The 18,464-nt window shown below is 49.0% G+C and overlaps 2 non-coding genes across 2 annotated transcripts; both read right to left on the bottom strand.

The window, feature by feature from the left end:
• Nucleotides 1–6,117: 6,117 nt before the first annotated feature.
• Nucleotides 6,118–6,200, bottom strand: trnal-cag (transfer RNA leucine (anticodon CAG)). Its single transcript has one exon. It is a non-coding gene; the product is annotated as a tRNA-Leu (tRNA).
• An 8,151-nt stretch (nt 6,201–14,351) lies between these two features.
• Nucleotides 14,352–14,434, bottom strand: trnal-cag (transfer RNA leucine (anticodon CAG)). Its single transcript has one exon. It is a non-coding gene; the product is annotated as a tRNA-Leu (tRNA).
• Nucleotides 14,435–18,464: the final 4,030 nt, after the last annotated feature.

Here is an 18,464-nt window from a genome sequence, read left to right as displayed (position 1 = left end):
CTGGTTTTAGAACGTCGCTGTGCTTCCAGCATCCTTTTCAGCCTTCTAAACTGGCTACCGAGGTGCCGATCACATTGTAAAGCGGTTGAGAGGCCGGAGCTGCTCAAACCGCTCTTGCCGTTTCCCATCAATCAAAAGCACTATGTTGTTTCTTTGTATGGAAAGCTTTTCAAGTCTGGCATCGACACGCACCTTTCCTGAAACGTCCAAAAGGTGAATGCTTCGCAAAGAAATCCAGTCTACCTTCAGGGGGCATGATGTTGAAATCGGAATGAGCCCTGGGTGGGCTTGAAGCAGCAGCTGTTCAGTTAACAGCTGCACAGAAACGCACCCCGCTTGCTTTGTATCATTCGCAAGTTTCTGGTTAAAGAGTAAAAAAGGCTGGAATTCTTCTGCCAGCCGGCAGGATTTCTTCTGCACTCACCCAGAAAAGCCAAGAATTGTATTTCATCTTTCGCAAGCTGTATTTTCCAGGAGGAGAATGAATACTTGCATTAAACTGAATCAAGCCGACAGAGACGCACAGCCGTTGTTTTTCTCCATGGGAAGTTTTTCGTTAAGGAAAAACACCGTTGTCATTTTCTTGCCAGCCGGCGGTATTTCTTGTGCAGCGATGAGCCCGATTTGTATTTCGTATTTCGCAAGTTGTGTGAATTTCTTGAAGTTGAAAGTGAATTCGCTCCAGAAAAGAAATGTCCAGTCGCATGAAAGCCGTGGCTGTTTGTTAAACCGCAGGACAGGACAGCTTGCGTTCTGTTTCTCATGGCGTTCGCAAAGGCGATTCCTGCCTTTAAAACTGCTGTGTCTGCGACTGAAAGTGGCGTGTGTCGCAGCTTCTAAAGTCTTGTTGACGCTCCTCGATGTTGCTTTCTCTCTGCCTAAGGAAGTTCGATTGTCGCGTCGGAACGGGGAGACCTAATCCTTCCAGCTTTAAGTCACCCTTCAGTCTTCTGAAGGGTGTCCGAGTGCTAGCATGTCATTTGGCTTTTTTGGGGGGGAAACGGAGAGCGACATTGAAAAAGGTTACCGCCGCCGCCTCGCCCTCCGTGTTAAATGATCGCAAGCCGGCGGCGGCGGCGCTCCCTATAGTCGTGGCCGAGCGGTTAAGGCGCTGGGCTAGAAAGCCATTGGGGTCTCCCCGCGTCGGCTCGAATCCTGCCGACTACGGCGCCCTTCTCCTGTCGCTTCGGCCTGCCCAGAAAAAGGCGGAGTGCCGTTTCTCTCTTCCTGCTTCTTGTACAAACGCTAAATCGCTTGGACCTGCTGCCTTGGAAGTAATGTCTTCAACATCCACCAGTGACATTTCACAGCTGGAAGCACACTGCCACGCTTTTGGCATTGGCATGTCTTGCGCCCTACTTCCAGCCTTTGAAGACCTAAGTATTCAAACTGAAAGAACCGGCTGAATGAGTGTTTGCAGTGCACCAGGAGGAGCAGGGACCATAGCATTGGAGGGGTGAGGATGGCGCAGATGGAAACGTTTTCATGCGCTCCTCTGGGAGGAATGAAAAGAAAAGACGAAACCGGAAACAGTAGTAGCCGCAAGAGGAAGTGTCTTCAAGCGCCAAGCAAGCGCTCCTCGTTAGTATAGTGGTGCGTATCCCCGCCTGTCACGTGGGAGACCAGGGATGGATTGCTTGACGGCGAGCCAGGTTGCTTTTCTCCCATCAGATTCCAACCGCTAATGCTAACGCAGTGTGTGGGAGCTTACATGCTTTTCCTTTCCCGTCTTTTTCGGACGACTATTCCAAAGGGGTAACCTGAAGGAATAGGGGCCTGAAGACACGAGGCATTCTTAAACCAGCACTGGGCTGCACGGCCTTCTGTTGTGATCAGGTTATATTCGAGTCAAAAAGCCAGAGCATCCGCTTCCATCCTATGGAGCACGAGCTAAATCGGAAGAGGCAGGGGATACACCTACGCCTATCGTCGCACGTTCCCCGCGGCAGGCTGCTTCACCCATTTGCACCCGACTGGAGACGGCACTGAGCAAGCTTTTTGTCAGGAGTGGGATTCGAACCCACGCCTCCAGGGGAGACTGCGACCTGAACGCAGCGCCTTAGACTGCTCGGCCATCCTGACGCGGGCCCCCTGTCCCGGGGCGGTCTGATGAGCCACCGCGATCCCACTACGCTCCTCGAGTATCGCACTGTTATTAATACTACAGTGTGACTCCAGCATTAAAATGTTTGGAAAATGTGTCCGCTTTTATAATCCAGTGTAGAGCTGCATGTGATGATTTGTGCTACAACACCAAGCGCTCAAAGTGACGTCTGCGTTTGTCGTTGAAACTTTCAACTCTTTCATCACTTATGTAGGAAATAAAAAGAGCAGTTGTGCGCCACACGCAGAGAGGCCGTCAGCAGAGTGGCGCAGCGGAAGCGTGCTGGGCCCATAACCCAGAGGTCGATGGATCGAAACCATCCTCTGCTACATGTGTCCTATGCACGATTCATAAGCGTGCCATTAGGTTAGCAAAGTGCCTTCAAATAGTCTGCATCTCCCTTTCTTTAAATTCTGTCCTGAGTTTCTCTCTCGTGTGTGTTTGTGCAAGCTTGACACTTGCGGGACTCTTTAATCTTCACCAATACGGAGATGACCAAATGTGTCTTCGGTTGTTCTGAGGTCTTTGATAGTTTCTTTGAAAGCTTCAACTGAACCTCGAAATCGAAGCAGTTATGTTTATATTGATTTCTCGCGTTAATCATTACGAACCAGGAACAGCCAGCACACTCGGTCGCATTAGTAATTATGTCACGTCTCTACTTAGCAGAGCATTCAAAGGCCCACTGGAAGTAGTAAAGCACTAAAACACTGCAAAACTGAACTCGGGAAAATCATACTGGGAGCTCTGAGCGATGTCTGCATCCAAGCCATCCAATACGGACTCTGAAACCTTGGAATATCAACACTATGATGCGCTACCTTTTACCTGGAGCAAAACGATGGAATTAGAAGAATGCTTACCGCAGGATACAACTGTGCCGCTGTTATTTGGAGCACGGTTTTCACTTGCATGAAAACTACAGCAGAACGTAGAAGGATGATCACTGAGGAGTCCACGTGGGCATGCTGAGGAGATTGTAGGTCGTACATTTCAATGATTACTGACATTTGCGCTGCTGGAGGTACAGTAATCAACAAAGAACAGGGTGTGCTACTCTCGAATCCGGTCAGCACATGATGAAAAGCCAGGAAGTATACCTTGTCAAATTGCCGTCAACAGGGACAAGTTAACCACCAGCTCCACCGGCGCCCGGCTAGCTCAGTCGGTAGAGCATGAGACTCTTAATCTCAGGGTCGTGGGTTCGAGCCCCACGTTGGGCGGTGCCCGTCTCCTTATTAACAAAGTTTCCCGCTCATCCTTGAACCTCTTACACCTCGATGGTACCGAGCACTGCGTTTTAATGCACAGGTGTGATCAAACCGAGATGAAAAGGGCGTATCTAGCTCCTTGCCCGAGAGATAAATCAAAGGTTCCGCAGATAATCCCTTGGCTCCGGTCACCTGGACGCAGATAGGAGCTGCAGCCATCATAACTTGTATGAAAACTAAGAAGAGCTCCTGTCTATTTACAGTTTCATTTACTCTAGCGTTTCCTTAAACATTGCGTGTACGAAGGCTAAGAAATTGGAGAGCTATTCTAATACAATAACTATTAGGAATCTTTTCGGCATAACAGTTTCACTGTGATTTTGCAGGTAACACGTACGTTGGGAAAACATTTTGAACGCGATCAATAACCGCACTGGAAAAATGTGGGAAAGAAAGGGCGAAAAGCGACTCTTCAACATGTGGAAATATCTTCCTGAGCGGAGCCCTCTTCTCGAAGCTCAACACTCTGCAAGAGTCACTTCTCCCAACTTGCGCCCGCAGGTTTCCGTAGTGTGCCTGCAAAGAGCCATCCGCTTGAGACAGGTGCACCTCCCGATTTCATTGAACTAAGCTAGATGCACAATTTCTAATGCAGCCTTCATCACAATAGACAGTTCATTTCTCGAAAGCTTGTCGTAAAAAAAGGAAACAAAGAACGAAAACGTATAGCTGACAATCTTCTGAAGATGCAGATTCAGCTTTGGGGAAATGGACATTTTATGTATGCAGATGCTTTTCAAGCGCTGGTTTTAGAACGTCGCTGTGCTTCCAGCATCCTTTTCAGCCTTCTAAACTGGCTACCGAGGTGCCGATCACATTGTAAAGCGGTTGAGAGGCCGGAGCTGCTCAAACCGCTCTTGCCGTTTCCCATCAATCAAAAGCACTATGTTGTTTCTTTGTATGGAAAGCTTTTCAAGTCTGGCATCGACACGCACCTTTCCTGAAACGTCCAAAAGGTGAATGCTTCGCAAAGAAATCCAGTCTACCTTCAGGGGGCATGATGTTGAAATCGGAATGAGCCCTGGGTGGGCTTGAAGCAGCAGCTGTTCAGTTAACAGCTGCACAGAAACGCACCCCGCTTGCTTTGTATCATTCGCAAGTTTCTGGTTAAAGAGTAAAAAAGGCTGGAATTCTTCTGCCAGCCGGCAGGATTTCTTCTACACTCACCCAGAAAAGCCAAGAATTGTATTTCATCTTTCGCAAGCTGTATTTTCCAGGAGGAGAATGAATACTTGCATTAAACTGAATCAAGCCGACAGAGACGCACAGCCGTTGTTTTTCTCCATGGGAAGTTTTTCGTTAAGGAAAAACACCGTTGTCATTTTCTTGCCAGCCGGCGGTATTTCTTGTGCAGCGATGAGCCCGATTTGTATTTCGTATTTCGCAAGTTGTGTGAATTTCTTGAAGTTGAAAGTGAATTCGCTCCAGAAAAGAAATGTCCAGTCGCATGAAAGCCGTGGCTGTTTGTTAAACCGCAGGACAGGACAGCTTGCGTTCTGTTTCTCATGGCGTTCGCAAAGGCGATTCCTGCCTTTAAAACTGCTGTGTCTGCGACTGAAAGTGGCGTGTGTCGCAGCTTCTAAAGTCTTGTTGACGCTCCTCGATGTTGCTTTCTCTCTGCCTAAGGAAGTTCGATTGTCGCGTCGGAACGGGGAGACCTAATCCTTCCAGCTTTAAGTCACCCTTCAGTCTTCTGAAGGGTGTCCGAGTGCTAGCATGTCATTTGGCTTTTTTGGGGGGGAAACGGAGAGCGACATTGAAAAAGGTTACCGCCGCCGCCTCGCCCTCCGTGTTAAATGATCGCAAGCCGGCGGCGGCGGCGCTCCCTATAGTCGTGGCCGAGCGGTTAAGGCGCTGGGCTAGAAAGCCATTGGGGTCTCCCCGCGTCGGCTCGAATCCTGCCGACTACGGCGCCCTTCTCCTGTCGCTTCGGCCTGCCCAGAAAAAGGCGGAGTGCCGTTTCTCTCTTCCTGCTTCTTGTACAAACGCTAAATCGCTTGGACCTGCTGCCTTGGAAGTAATGTCTTCAACATCCACCAGTGACATTTCACAGCTGGAAGCACACTGCCACGCTTTTGGCATTGGCATGTCTTGCGCCCTACTTCCAGCCTTTGAAGACCTAAGTATTCAAACTGAAAGAACCGGCTGAATGAGTGTTTGCAGTGCACCAGGAGGAGCAGGGACCATAGCATTGGAGGGGTGAGGATGGCGCAGATGGAAACGTTTTCATGCGCTCCTCTGGGAGGAATGAAAAGAAAAGACGAAACCGGAAACAGTAGTAGCCGCAAGAGGAAGTGTCTTCAAGCGCCAAGCAAGCGCTCCTCGTTAGTATAGTGGTGCGTATCCCCGCCTGTCACGTGGGAGACCAGGGATGGATTGCTTGACGGCGAGCCAGGTTGCTTTTCTCCCATCAGATTCCAACCGCTAATGCTAACGCAGTGTGTGGGAGCTTACATGCTTTTCCTTTCCCGTCTTTTTCGGACGACTATTCCAAAGGGGTAACCTGAAGGAATAGGGGCCTGAAGACACGAGGCATTCTTAAACCAGCACTGGGCTGCACGGCCTTCTGTTGTGATCAGGTTATATTCGAGTCAAAAAGCCAGAGCATCCGCTTCCATCCTATGGAGCACGAGCTAAATCGGAAGAGGCAGGGGATACACCTACGCCTATCGTCGCACGTTCCCCGCGGCAGGCTGCTTCACCCATTTGCACCCGACTGGAGACGGCACTGAGCAAGCTTTTTGTCAGGAGTGGGATTCGAACCCACGCCTCCAGGGGAGACTGCGACCTGAACGCAGCGCCTTAGACCGCTCGGCCATCCTGACGCGGGCCCCCTGTCCCGGGGCGGTCTGATGAGCCACCGCGATCCCACTACGCTCCTCGAGTATCGCACTGTTATTAATACTACAGTGTGACTCCAGCATTAAAATGTTTGGAAAATGTGTCGGCTTTTATAATCCAGTGTAGAGCTGCATGTGATGATTTGTGCTACAACACCAAGCGCTCAAAGTGACGTCTGCGTTTGTCGTTGAAACTTTCAACTCTTTCATCACTTATGTAGGAAATAAAAAGAGCAGTTGTGCGCCACACGCAGAGAGGCCGTCAGCAGAGTGGCGCAGCGGAAGCGTGCTGGGCCCATAACCCAGAGGTCGATGGATCGAAACCATCCTCTGCTACATGTGTCCTATGCACGATTCATAAGCGTGCCATTAGGTTAGCAAAGTGCCTTCAAATAGTCTGCATCTCCCTTTCTTTAAATTCTGTCCTGAGTTTCTCTCTCGTGTGTGTTTGTGCAAGCTTGACACTTGCGGGACTCTTTAATCTTCACCAATACGGAGATGACCAAATGTGTCTTCGGTTGTTCTGAGGTCTTTGATAGTTTCTTTGAAAGCTTCAACTGAACCTCGAAATCGAAGCAGTTATGTTTATATTGATTTCTCGCGTTAATCATTACGAACCAGGAACAGCCAGCACACTCGGTCGCATTAGTAATTATGTCACGTCTCTACTTAGCAGAGCATTCAAAGGCCCACTGGAAGTAGTAAAGCACTAAAACACTGCAAAACTGAACTCGGGAAAATCATACTGGGAGCTCTGAGCGATGTCTGCATCCAAGCCATCCAATACGGACTCTGAAACCTTGGAATATCAACACTATGATGCGCTACCTTTTACCTGGAGCAAAACGATGGAATTAGAAGAATGCTTACCGCAGGATACAACTGTGCCGCTGTTATTTGGAGCACGGTTTTCACTTGCATGAAAACTACAGCAGAACGTAGAAGGATGATCACTGAGGAGTCCACGTGGGCATGCTGAGGAGATTGTAGGTCGTACATTTCAATGATTACTGACATTTGCGCTGCTGGAGGTACAGTAATCAACAAAGAACAGGGTGTGCTACTCTCGAATCCGGTCAGCACATGATGAAAAGCCAGGAAGTATACCTTGTCAAATTGCCGTCAACAGGGACAAGTTAACCACCAGCTCCACCGGCGCCCGGCTAGCTCAGTCGGTAGAGCATGAGACTCTTAATCTCAGGGTCGTGGGTTCGAGCCCCACGTTGGGCGGTGCCCGTCTCCTTATTAACAAAGTTTCCCGCTCATCCTTGAACCTCTTACACCTCGATGGTACCGAGCACTGCGTTTTAATGCACAGGTGTGATCAAACTGAGATGAAAAGGGCGTATCTAGCTCCTTGCCCGAGAGATAAATCAAAGGTTCCGCAGATAATCCCTTGGCTCCGGTCACCCGGACGCAGATAGGAGCTGCAGCCATCATAACTTGTATGAAAACTAAGAAGAGCTCCTGTCTATTTACAGTTTCATTTACTCTAGCGTTTCCTTAAACATTGCGTGTACGAAGGCTAAGAAATTGGAGAGCTATTCTAATACAATAACTATTAGGAATCTTTTCGCCATAACAGTTTCACTGTGATTTTGCAGGTAACACGTACGTTGGGAAAACATTTTGAACGCGATCAATAACCGCACTGGAAAAATGTGGGAAAGAAAGGGCGAAAAGCGACTCTTCAACATGTGGAAATATCTTCCTGAGCGGAGCCCTCTTCTCAAAGCTCAACACTCTGCAAGAGTCACTTCTCCCAACTTGCGCCCGCAGGTTTCCGTAGTGTGCCTGCAAAGAGCCATCCGCTTGAGACAGGCGCACCTCCCGATTTCATTGAACTAAGCTAGATGCACAATTTCTAATGCAGCCTTCATCACAATAGACAGTTCATTTCTCGAAAGCTTGTCATGTAAAAAAGGAAACAAAGAACGAAAACGTATAGCTGACAATCTTCTGAAGCTGCAGATTCAGCTTTGGGGAAATGGACATTTTATGTATGCAGATGCTTTTCAAGCGCTGGTTTTAGAACGTCGCTGTGCTTCCAGCATCCTTTTCAGCCTTCTAAACTGGCTACCGAGGTGGCGATCACTTTGTAAAGCGGTTGAGAGGCCGGAGCTGCTCAAACCGCTCTTGCCGTTTCCCATCAATCAAAAGCACTATGTTGTTTCTTTGTATGGAAAGCTTTTCAAGTCTGGCATCGACACGCACCTTTCCTGAAACGTCCAAAGGGTGAATGCTTCGCAAAGAAATCCAGTCTACCTTCAGGGGGCATGATGTTGAAATCGGAATGAGCCCTGGGTGGGCTTGAAGCAGCAGCTGTTCAGTTAACAGCTGCACAGAAACGCACCCCGCTTGCTTTGTATCATTCGCAAGTTTGTGGTTAAAGAGTAAAAAAGGCTGGAATTCTTCTGCCAGCCGGCAGGATTTCTTCTGCACTCACCCAGAAAAGCCAAGAATTGTATTTCATCTTTCGCAAGCTGTATTTTCCAGGAGGAGAATGAATACTTGCATTAAACTGAATCAAGCCGACAGAGACGCACAGCCGTTGTTTTTCTCCATGGGAAGTTTTTCGTTAAGGAAAAACACCGTTGTCATTTTCTTGCCAGCCGGCGGTATTTCTTGTGCAGCGATGAGCCCGATTTGTATTTCGTATTTCGCAAGTTGTGTGAATTTCTTGAAGTTGAAAGTGAATTCGCTCCAGAAAAGAAATGTCCAGTCGCATGAAAGCCGTGGCTGTTTGTTAAACCGCAGGACAGGACAGCTTGCGTTCTGTTTCTCATGGCGTTCGCAAAGGCGATTCCTGCCTTTAAAACTGCTGTGTCTGCGACTGAAAGTGGCGTGTGTCGCAGCTTCTAAAGTCTTGTTGACGCTCCTCGATGTTGCTTTCTCTCTGCCTAAGGAAGTTCGATTGTCGCGTCGGAAGGAGGAGACCTAATCCTTCCAGCTTTAAGCCACCCTTCAGTCTTCTGAAGGGTGTCCGAGTGCTAGCATGTCATTTGGCTTTTTTGGGGGGGAAACGGAGAGCGACATTGAAAAAGGTTACCGCCGCCGCCTCGCCCTCCGTGTTAAATGATCGCAAGCCGGCGGCGGCGGCGCTCCCTGTAGTCGTGGCCGAGCGGTTAAGGCGAAGGGCTAGAAAGCCATTGGGGACTCCCCGCGTCGGCTCGAATCCTGCCGACTACGGCGCCCTTCTCCTGTCGCTTCGGCCTGCCCAGAAAAAGGCGGAGTGCCGTTTCTCTCTTCCTGCTTCTTGTACAAACGCTAAATCGCTTGGACCTGCTGCCTTGGAAGTAATGTCTTTAACATCCACCAGTGACATTTCACAGCTGGAAGCACACAGCCACGCTTTTGGCATTGGCATGTCTTGCGCCCTACTTCCAGCCTTTGAAGACCTAATTATTCAAACTGAAAGAACCGGCTGAATGAGTGTTTGCAGTGCACCAGGAGGAGCAGGGACCATAGCATTGGAGGGGTGAGGATGGCGGAGATGGAAACGTTTTCATGCGCTCCTCTGGGAGGAATGAAAAGAAAAGACGAAACCGGAAACAGTAGTAGCCGCAAGAGGAAGTGTCTTCAAGCGCCAAGCAAGCGCTCCTCGTTAGTATAGTGGTGCGTATCCCCGCCTGTCACGTGGGAGACCAGGGATGGATTGCTTGACGGCGAGCCAGGTTGCTTTTCTCCCATCAGATTCCAACCGCTAATGCTAACGCAGTGTGTGGGAGCTTACATGCTTTTCCTTTCCCGTCTTTTTCGGACGACTATTCCAAAGGGGTAACCTGAAGGAATAGGGGCCTGAAGACACGAGGCATTCTTAAACCAGCACTGGGCTGCACGGCCTTCTGTTGTGATCAGGTTATATTCGAGTGAAAAAGCCAGAGCATCCGCTTCCATCCTATGGAGCACGAGCTAAATCGGAAGAGGCAGGGGATACACCTACGCCTATCGGCGCACGTTCCCTGCGTCAGGCTGCTTCACCCATTTGCACCCGACTGGAGACGGCACTGAGCAAGCTTTTTGTCAGGAGTGAGACTCGAACCAACGCCTCCAGGGGAGACTGCGACCTGAACGCAGCGCCTTAGACCGCTCGGCCATCCTGACGCTGGCCCTTAATCCCGGGGCGGTCTGATGAGCCACCGCGATCCCACTACGCTCCTCGAGTATCGCACTGTTATTAATACTACATTGTGACTCCAGCATTAAAATGTTTGGAAAATGTGTCGGCTTTTATAATCCAGTGTAGAGCAGCATGTGATGATTTGTGCTACAACACCAAGCGCTCAAAGTGACGTCTGCGTTTGTCGTTGAAACTTTCAACTCTTTCATCACTTATGTAGGAAATAAAAAGAGCAGTTGTGCGCCACACGCAGAGCGGCCGTCAGCAGAGTGGCGCAGCGGAAGCGTGCTGGGCCCATAACCCAGAGGTCGATGGATCAAAACCATCCTCTGCTACGTGTGTCCTATGCATGATTCATAATCATGCCATTGGGTTAGCAAAGTGCCTTCAAATAGTCTGCATCTCCCTTTCTTTAAGTTCTGTCCTGAGTTTCTCTCTCGTGTGTGTTTGTGCAAGCTTGACACTTGCGGGACTCTTTAATCTTCACCAATACGGAGATGACCAAATGTGTCTTCGGTTGTTCTGAGGTCTTTGATAGTTTCTTCGAATGCTTCAACTGAACCTCGAAATCGAAGCAGTTATGTTTATATTGATTTCTCGCGTTAATCATTACGAACCAGGAACAGCCAGCACACTCGGTCGCATTAGTAATTATGTCACGTCTCTACTTAGCAGAGCATTCAAAGGCCCACTGGAAGTAGTAAAGCACTAAAACACTGCAAAACTGAACTCGGGAAAATCATACTGGGAGCTCTGAGCGATGTCTGCATCCAAGCCATCCAATACGGACTCTGAAACCTTGGAATATCAACACTATGATGCGCTACCCTTTACCTGGAGCAAAACGATGGAATTAGAAGAATGCTTACCGCAGGATACAACTGTGCCGCTGTTATTTGGAGCACGGTTTTCACTTGCATGAAAACTACAGCAGAACGTAGAAGGATGATCACTGAGAAGTCCACAATGCTGAGGAGATTGTAGGTCGTACATTTCAATGATTACTGACATTTGCGCTGCTGGAGGTACAGTAATCAACAAAGAACAGGGTGTGCTACTCTCGAATCCGGTCAGCACATGATGAAAAGCCAGGAAGTATACCTTGTCAAATTGCCGTCAACAGGGACAAGTTAACCACCAGCTCCACCGGCGCCCGGCTAGCTCAGTCGGTAGAGCATGAGACTCTTAATCTCAGGGTCGTGGGTTCGAGCCCCACGTTGGGCGGTGCCCGTCTCCTTATTAACAAAGTTTCCCGCTCATCCTTGAACCTCTTACACCTCGATGGTACCGAGCACTGCGTTTTAATGCACAGGTGTGATCAAACTGAGATGAAAAGGGCGTATCTAGCTCCTTGCCCGAGAGATAAATCAAAGGTTCCGCAGATAATCCCTTGGCTCCGGTCACCCGGACGCAGATAGGAGCTGCAGCCATCATAACTTGTATGAAAACTAAGAAGAGCTCCTGTCTATTTACAGTTTCATTTACTCTAGCGTTTCCTTAAACATTGCGTATACGAAGGCTAAGAAATTGGAGAGCTATTCTAATACAATAACTATTAGGAATCTTTTCGCCATAACAGTTTCACTGTGATTTTGCAGGTAACACGTACGTTGGGAAAACATTTTGAACGCGATCAATAACCGCACTGGAAAAATGTGGGAAAGAAAGGGCGAAAAGCGACTCTTCAACATGTGGAAATATCTTCCTGAGCGGAGCCCTCTTCTCGAAGCTCAACACTCTGCAAGAGTCACTTCTCCCAACTTGCGCCCGCAGGTTTCCGTAGTGTGCCTGCAAAGAGCCATCCGCTTGAGACAGGCGCACCTCCCGATTTCATTGAACTAAGCTAGATGCACAATTTCTAATGCAGCCTTCATCACAATAGACAGTTCATTTCTCGAAAGCTTGTCATGTAAAAAAAGGAAACAAAGAACGAAAACGTATAGCTGACAATCTTCTGAAGCTGCAGATTCAGCTTTGGGGAAATGGACATTTTATGTATGCAGATGCTTTTCAAGCGCTGGTTTTAGAACGTCGCTGTGCTTCCAGCATCCTTTTCAGCCTTCTAAACTGGCTACCGAGGTGGCGATCACTTTGTAAAGCGGTTGAGAGGCCGGAGCTGCTCAAACCGCTCTTGCCGTTTCCCATCAATCAAAAGCACTATGTTGTTTCTTTGTATGGAAAGCTTTTCAAGTCTGGCATCGACACGCACCTTTCCTGAAACGTCCAAAGGGTGAATGCTTCGCAAAGAAATCCAGTCTACCTTCAGGGGGCATGATGTTGAAATCGGAATGAGCCCTGGGTGGGCTTGAAGCAGCAGCTGTTCAGTTAACAGCTGCACAGAAACGCACCCCGCTTGCTTTGTATCATTCGCAAGTTTGTGGTTAAAGAGTAAAAAAGGCTGGAATTCTTCTGCCAGCCGGCAGGATTTCTTCTGCACTCACCCAGAAAAGCCAAGAATTGTATTTCATCTTTCGCAAGCTGTATTTTCCAGGAGGAGAATGAATACTTGCATTAAACTGAATCAAGCCGACAGAGACGCACAGCCGTTGTTTTTCTCCATGGGAAGTTTTTCGTTAAGGAAAAACACCGTTGTCATTTTCTTGCCAGCCGGCGGTATTTCTTGGGCAGCGATGAGCCCGATTTGTATTTCGTATTTCGCAAGTTGTGTGAATTTCTTGAAGTTGAAAGTGAATTCGCTCCAGAAAAGAAATGTCCAGTCGCATGAAAGCCGTGGCTGTTTGTTAAACCGCAGGACAGGACAGCTTGCGTTCTGTTTCTCATGGCGTTCGCAAAGGCGATTCCTGCCTTTAAAACTGCTGTGTCTGCGACTTAAAGTGGGGTGTGTCGCAGCCTCTTAAGTCTTGTTGACGCTCCTCGATGTTGCTTTCTCTCTGCCTAAGGAAGTTCGATTGTCGCGTCGGAAGGAGGAGACCTAATCCTTCCAGCTTTAAGCCACCCTTCAGTCTTCTGAAGGGTGTCCGAGTGCTAGCATGTCATTTGGCTTTTTTGGGGGGGAAACGGAGAGCGACATTGAAAAAGGTTACCGCCGCCGCCTCGCCCTCCGTGTTTAATGATCGCAAGCCGGCGGCGGCGGCGCTCCCTGTAGTCGTGGCCGAGCGGTTAAGGCGAAGGGCTAGAAAGCCATTGGGGACTCCCCGCGTCGGCTCGAATCCTGCCGACTACGGCGCCCTTCTCCTGTCGCTTCGGCCTGCCCAGAAAAAGGCGGAGTGCCGTTTCTCTCTTCCTGCTTCTTGTACAAACGCTAAATCGCTTGGACCTGCTGCCTTGGAAGTAATGTCTTTAACATCCACCAGTGACATTTCACAGCTGGAAGCACACAGCCACGCTTTTGGCATTGGCATGTCTTGCGCCCTACTTCCAGCCTTTGAAGACCTAATTATTCAAACTGAAAGAACCGGCTGAATGAGTGTTTGCAGTGCACCAGGAGGAGCAGGGACCATAGCATTGGAGGGGTGAGGATGGCGGAGATGGAAACGTTTTCATGCGCTCCTCTGGGAGGAATGAAAAGAAAAGACGAAACCGGAAACAGTAGTAGCCGCAAGAGGAAGTGTCTTCAAGCGCCAAGCAAGCGCTCCTCGTTAGTATAGTGGTGCGTATCCCCGCCTGTCACGTGGGAGACCAGGGATGGATTGCTTGACGGCGAGCCAGGTTGCTTTTCTCCCATCAGATTCCAACCGCTAATGCTAACGCAGTGTGTGGGAGCTTACATGCTTTTCCTTTCCCGTCTTTTTCGGACGACTATTCCAAAGGGGTAACCTGAAGGAATAGGGGCCTGAAGACACGAGGCATTCTTAAACCAGCACTGGGCTGCACGGCCTTCTGTTGTGATCAGGTTATATTCGAGTCAAAAAGCCAGAGCATCCGCTTCCATCCTATGGAGCACGAGCTAAATCGGAAGAGGCAGGGGATACACCTACGCCTATCGGCGCACGTTCCCCGCGGCAGGCTGCTTCACCCATTTGCACCCGACTGGAGACGGCACTGAGCAAGCTTTTTGTCAGGAGTGGGATTCGAACCCACGCCTCCAGGGGAGACTGCGACCTGAACGCAGCGCCTTAGACCGCTCGGCCATCCTGACGCTGGCCCCTAATTCCGGGGCGGTCTGATGAGCCACCGCGATCCCACTACGCTCCTCGAGTATCGCACTGTTATTAATACTACATTGTGACTCCAGCATTAAAATGTTTGGAAAATGTGTCGGCTTTTATAATCCAGTGTAGAGCAGCATGTGATGATTTGTGCTACAACACCAAGCGCTCAAAGTGACGTCTGCGTTTGTCGTTGAAACTTTCAACTCTTTCATCACTTATGTAGGAAATAAAAAGAGCCGTTGTGCGCCACGCGCAGAGCGGCCGTCAGCAGAGTGGCGCAGCGGAAGCGTGCTGGGCCCATAACCCAGAAGTCGATGGATCAAAACCATCCTCTGCTACGTGTGTCCTATGCATGATTCATAATCATGCCATTGGGTTAGCAAAGTGCCTTCAAATAGTCTGCATCTCCCTTTCTTTAAGTTCTGTCCTGAGTTTCTCTCTCGTGTGTGTTTGTGCAAGCTTGACACTTGCGGGACTCTTTAATCTTCACCAATACGGAGATGACCAAATGTGTCTTCGGTTGTTCTGAGGTCTTTGATAGTTTCTTCGAATGCTTCAACTGAACCTCGAAATCGAAGCAGTTATGTTTATATTGATTTCTCGCGTTAATCATTACGAACCAGGAACAGCCAGCACACTCGGTCGCATTAGTAATTATGTCACGTCTCTACTTAGCAGAGCATTCAAAGGCCCACTGGAAGTAGTAAAGCACTAAAACACTGCAAAACTGAACTCGGGAAAATCATACTGGGAGCTCTGAGCGATGTCTGCATCCAAGCCATCCAATACGGACTCTGAAACCTTGGAATATCAACACTATGATGCGCTACCTTTTACCTGGAGCAAAACGATGGAATTAGAAGAATGCTTACCGCAGGATACAACTGTGCCGCTGTTATTTGGAGCACGGTTTTCACTTGCATGAAAACTACAGCAGAACGTAGAAGGATGATCACTGAGAAGTCCACAATGCTGAGGAGATTGTAGGTCATACATTTCAATGATTACTGACATTTGCGCTGCTGGAGGTACAGTAATCAACAAAGAACAGGGTGTGCTACTCTCGAATCCGGTCAGCACATGATGAAAAGCCAGGAAGTATACCTTGTCAAATTGCCGTCAACAGGGACAAGTTAACCACCTGCGCCACCGGCGCCCGGCTAGCTCAGTCGGTAGAGCATGAGACTCTTAATCTCAGGGTCATGGGTTCGAGCCCCACGTTGGGCGGTGCCCGTCTCCTTATTAACAAAGTTTCCCGCTCATCCTTGAACCTCTTACACCTCGATGGTACCGAGCACTGCGTTTTAATGCACAGGTGTGATCAAACTGAGATGAAAAGGGCGTATCTAGCTCCTTGCCCGAGAGATAAATCAAAGGTTCCGCAGATAATCCCTTGGCTCCGGTCACCCGGACGCAGATAGGAGCTGCAGCCATCATAACTTGTATGAAAACTAAGAAGAGCTCCTGTCTATTTACAGTTTCATTTACTCTAGCGTTTCCTTAAACATTGCGTGTACGAAGGCTAAGAAATTGGAGAGCTATTCTAATACAATAACTATTAGGAATCTTTTCGGCATAACAGTTTCACTGTGATTTTGCAGGTAACACGTACGTTGGGAAAACATTTTGAACGCGATCAATAACCGCACTGGAAAAATGTGGGAAAGAAAGGGCGAAAAGCGACTCTTCAACATGTGGAAATATCTTCCTGAGCGGAGCCCTCTTCTCGAAGCTCAACACTCTGCAAGAGTCACTTCTCCCAACTTGCGCCCGCAGGTTTCCGTAGTGTGCCTGCAAAGAGCCATCCGCTTGAGACAGGTGCACCTCCCGATTTCATTGAACTAAGCTAGATGCACAATTTCTAATGCAGCCTTCATCACAATAGACAGTTCATTTCTCGAAAGCTTGTCGTAAAAAAAGGAAACAAAGAACGAAAACGTATAGCTGACAATCTTCTGAAGATGCAGATTCAGCTTTGGGGAAATGGACATTTTATGTATGCAGATGCTTTTCAAGCGCTGGTTTTAGAACGTCGCTGTGCTTCCAGCATCCTTTTCAGCCTTCTAAACTGGCTACCGAGGTGCCGATCACATTGTAAAGCGGTTGAGAGGCCGGAGCTGCTCAAACCGCTCTTGCCGTTTCCCATCAATCAAAAGCACTATGTTGTTTCTTTGTATGGAAAGCTTTTCAAGTCTGGCATCGACACGCACCTTTCCTGAAACGTCCAAAAGGTGAATGCTTCGCAAAGAAATCCAGTCTACCTTCAGGGGGCATGATGTTGAAATCGGAATGAGCCCTGGGTGGGCTTGAAGCAGCAGCTGTTCAGTTAACAGCTGCACAGAAACGCACCCCGCTTGCTTTGTATCATTCGCAAGTTTGTGGTTAAAGAGTAAAAAAGGCTGGAATTCTTCTGCCAGCCGGCAGGATTTCTTCTGCACTCACCCAGAAAAGCCAAGAATTGTATTTCATCTTTCGCAAGCTGTATTTTCCAGGAGGAGAATGAATACTTGCATTAAACTGAATCAAGCCGACAGAGACGCACAGCCGTTGTTTTTCTCCATGGGAAGTTTTTCGTTAAGGAAAAACACCGTTGTCATTTTCTTGCCAGCCGGCGGTATTTCTTGTGCAGCGATGAGCCCGATTTGTATTTCGTATTTCGCAAGTTGTGTGAATTTCTTGAAGTTGAAAGTGAATTCGCTCCAGAAAAGAAATGTCCAGTCGCATGAAAGCCGTGGCTGTTTGTTAAACCGCAGGACAGGACAGCTTGCGTTCTGTTTCTCATGGCGTTCGCAAAGGCGATTCCTGCCTTTAAAACTGCTGTGTCTGCGACTGAAAGTGGCGTGTGTCGCAGCTTCTAAAGTCTTGTTGACGCTCCTCGATGTTGCTTTCTCTCTGCCTAAGGAAGTTCGATTGTCGCGTCGGAAGGAGGAGACCTAATCCTTCCAGCTTTAAGCCACCCTTCAGTCTTCTGAAGGGTGTCCGAGTGCTAGCATGTCATTTGGCTTTTTTGGGGGGGAAACGGAGAGCGACATTGAAAAAGGTTACCGCCGCCGCCTCGCCCTCCGTGTTAAATGATCGCAAGCCGGCGGCGGCGGCGCTCCCTGTAGTCGTGGCCGAGCGGTTAAGGCGAAGGGCTAGAAAGCCATTGGGGACTCCCCGCGTCGGCTCGAATCCTGCCGACTACGGCGCCCTTCTCCTGTCGCTTCGGCCTGCCCAGAAAAAGGCGGAGTGCCGTTTCTCTCTTCCTGCTTCTTGTACAAACGCTAAATCGCTTGGACCTGCTGCCTTGGAAGTAATGTCTTTAACATCCACCAGTGACATTTCACAGCTGGAAGCACACAGCCACGCTTTTGGCATTGGCATGTCTTGCGCCCTACTTCCAGCCTTTGAAGACCTAATTATTCAAACTGAAAGAACCGGCTGAATGAGTGTTTGCAGTGCACCAGGAGGAGCAGGGACCATAGCATTGGAGGGGTGAGGATGGCGGAGATGGAAACGTTTTCATGCGCTCCTCTGGGAGGAATGAAAAGAAAAGACGAAACCGGAAACAGTAGTAGCCGCAAGAGGAAGTGTCTTCAAGCGCCAAGCAAGCGCTCCTCGTTAGTATAGTGGTGCGTATCCCCGCCTGTCACGTGGGAGACCAGGGATGGATTGCTTGACGGCGAGCCAGGTTGCTTTTCTCCCATCAGATTCCAACCGCTAATGCTAACGCAGTGTGTGGGAGCTTACATGCTTTTCCTTTCCCGTCTTTTTCGGACGACTATTCCAAAGGGGTAACCTGAAGGAATAGGGGCCTGAAGACACGAGGCATTCTTAAACCAGCACTGGGCTGCACGGCCTTCTGTTGTGATCAGGTTATATTCGAGTCAAAAAGCCAGAGCATCCGCTTCCATCCTATGGAGCACGAGCTAAATCGGAAGAGGCAGGGGATACACCTACGCCTATCGGCGCACGTTCCCCGCGGCAGGCTGCTTCACCCATTTGCACCCGACTGGAGACGGCACTGAGCAAGCTTTT

Source organism: Lepisosteus oculatus, unplaced genomic scaffold, assembly GCF_040954835.1.
Source record: "Lepisosteus oculatus isolate fLepOcu1 unplaced genomic scaffold, fLepOcu1.hap2 HAP2_SCAFFOLD_39, whole genome shotgun sequence".
Classification (NCBI taxonomy): Eukaryota; Metazoa; Chordata; class Actinopteri; order Semionotiformes; family Lepisosteidae; genus Lepisosteus; species Lepisosteus oculatus.
Note: the sequence above shows the minus strand (reverse complement) of the source record. Positions and strands in the feature narration are given on the sequence as shown.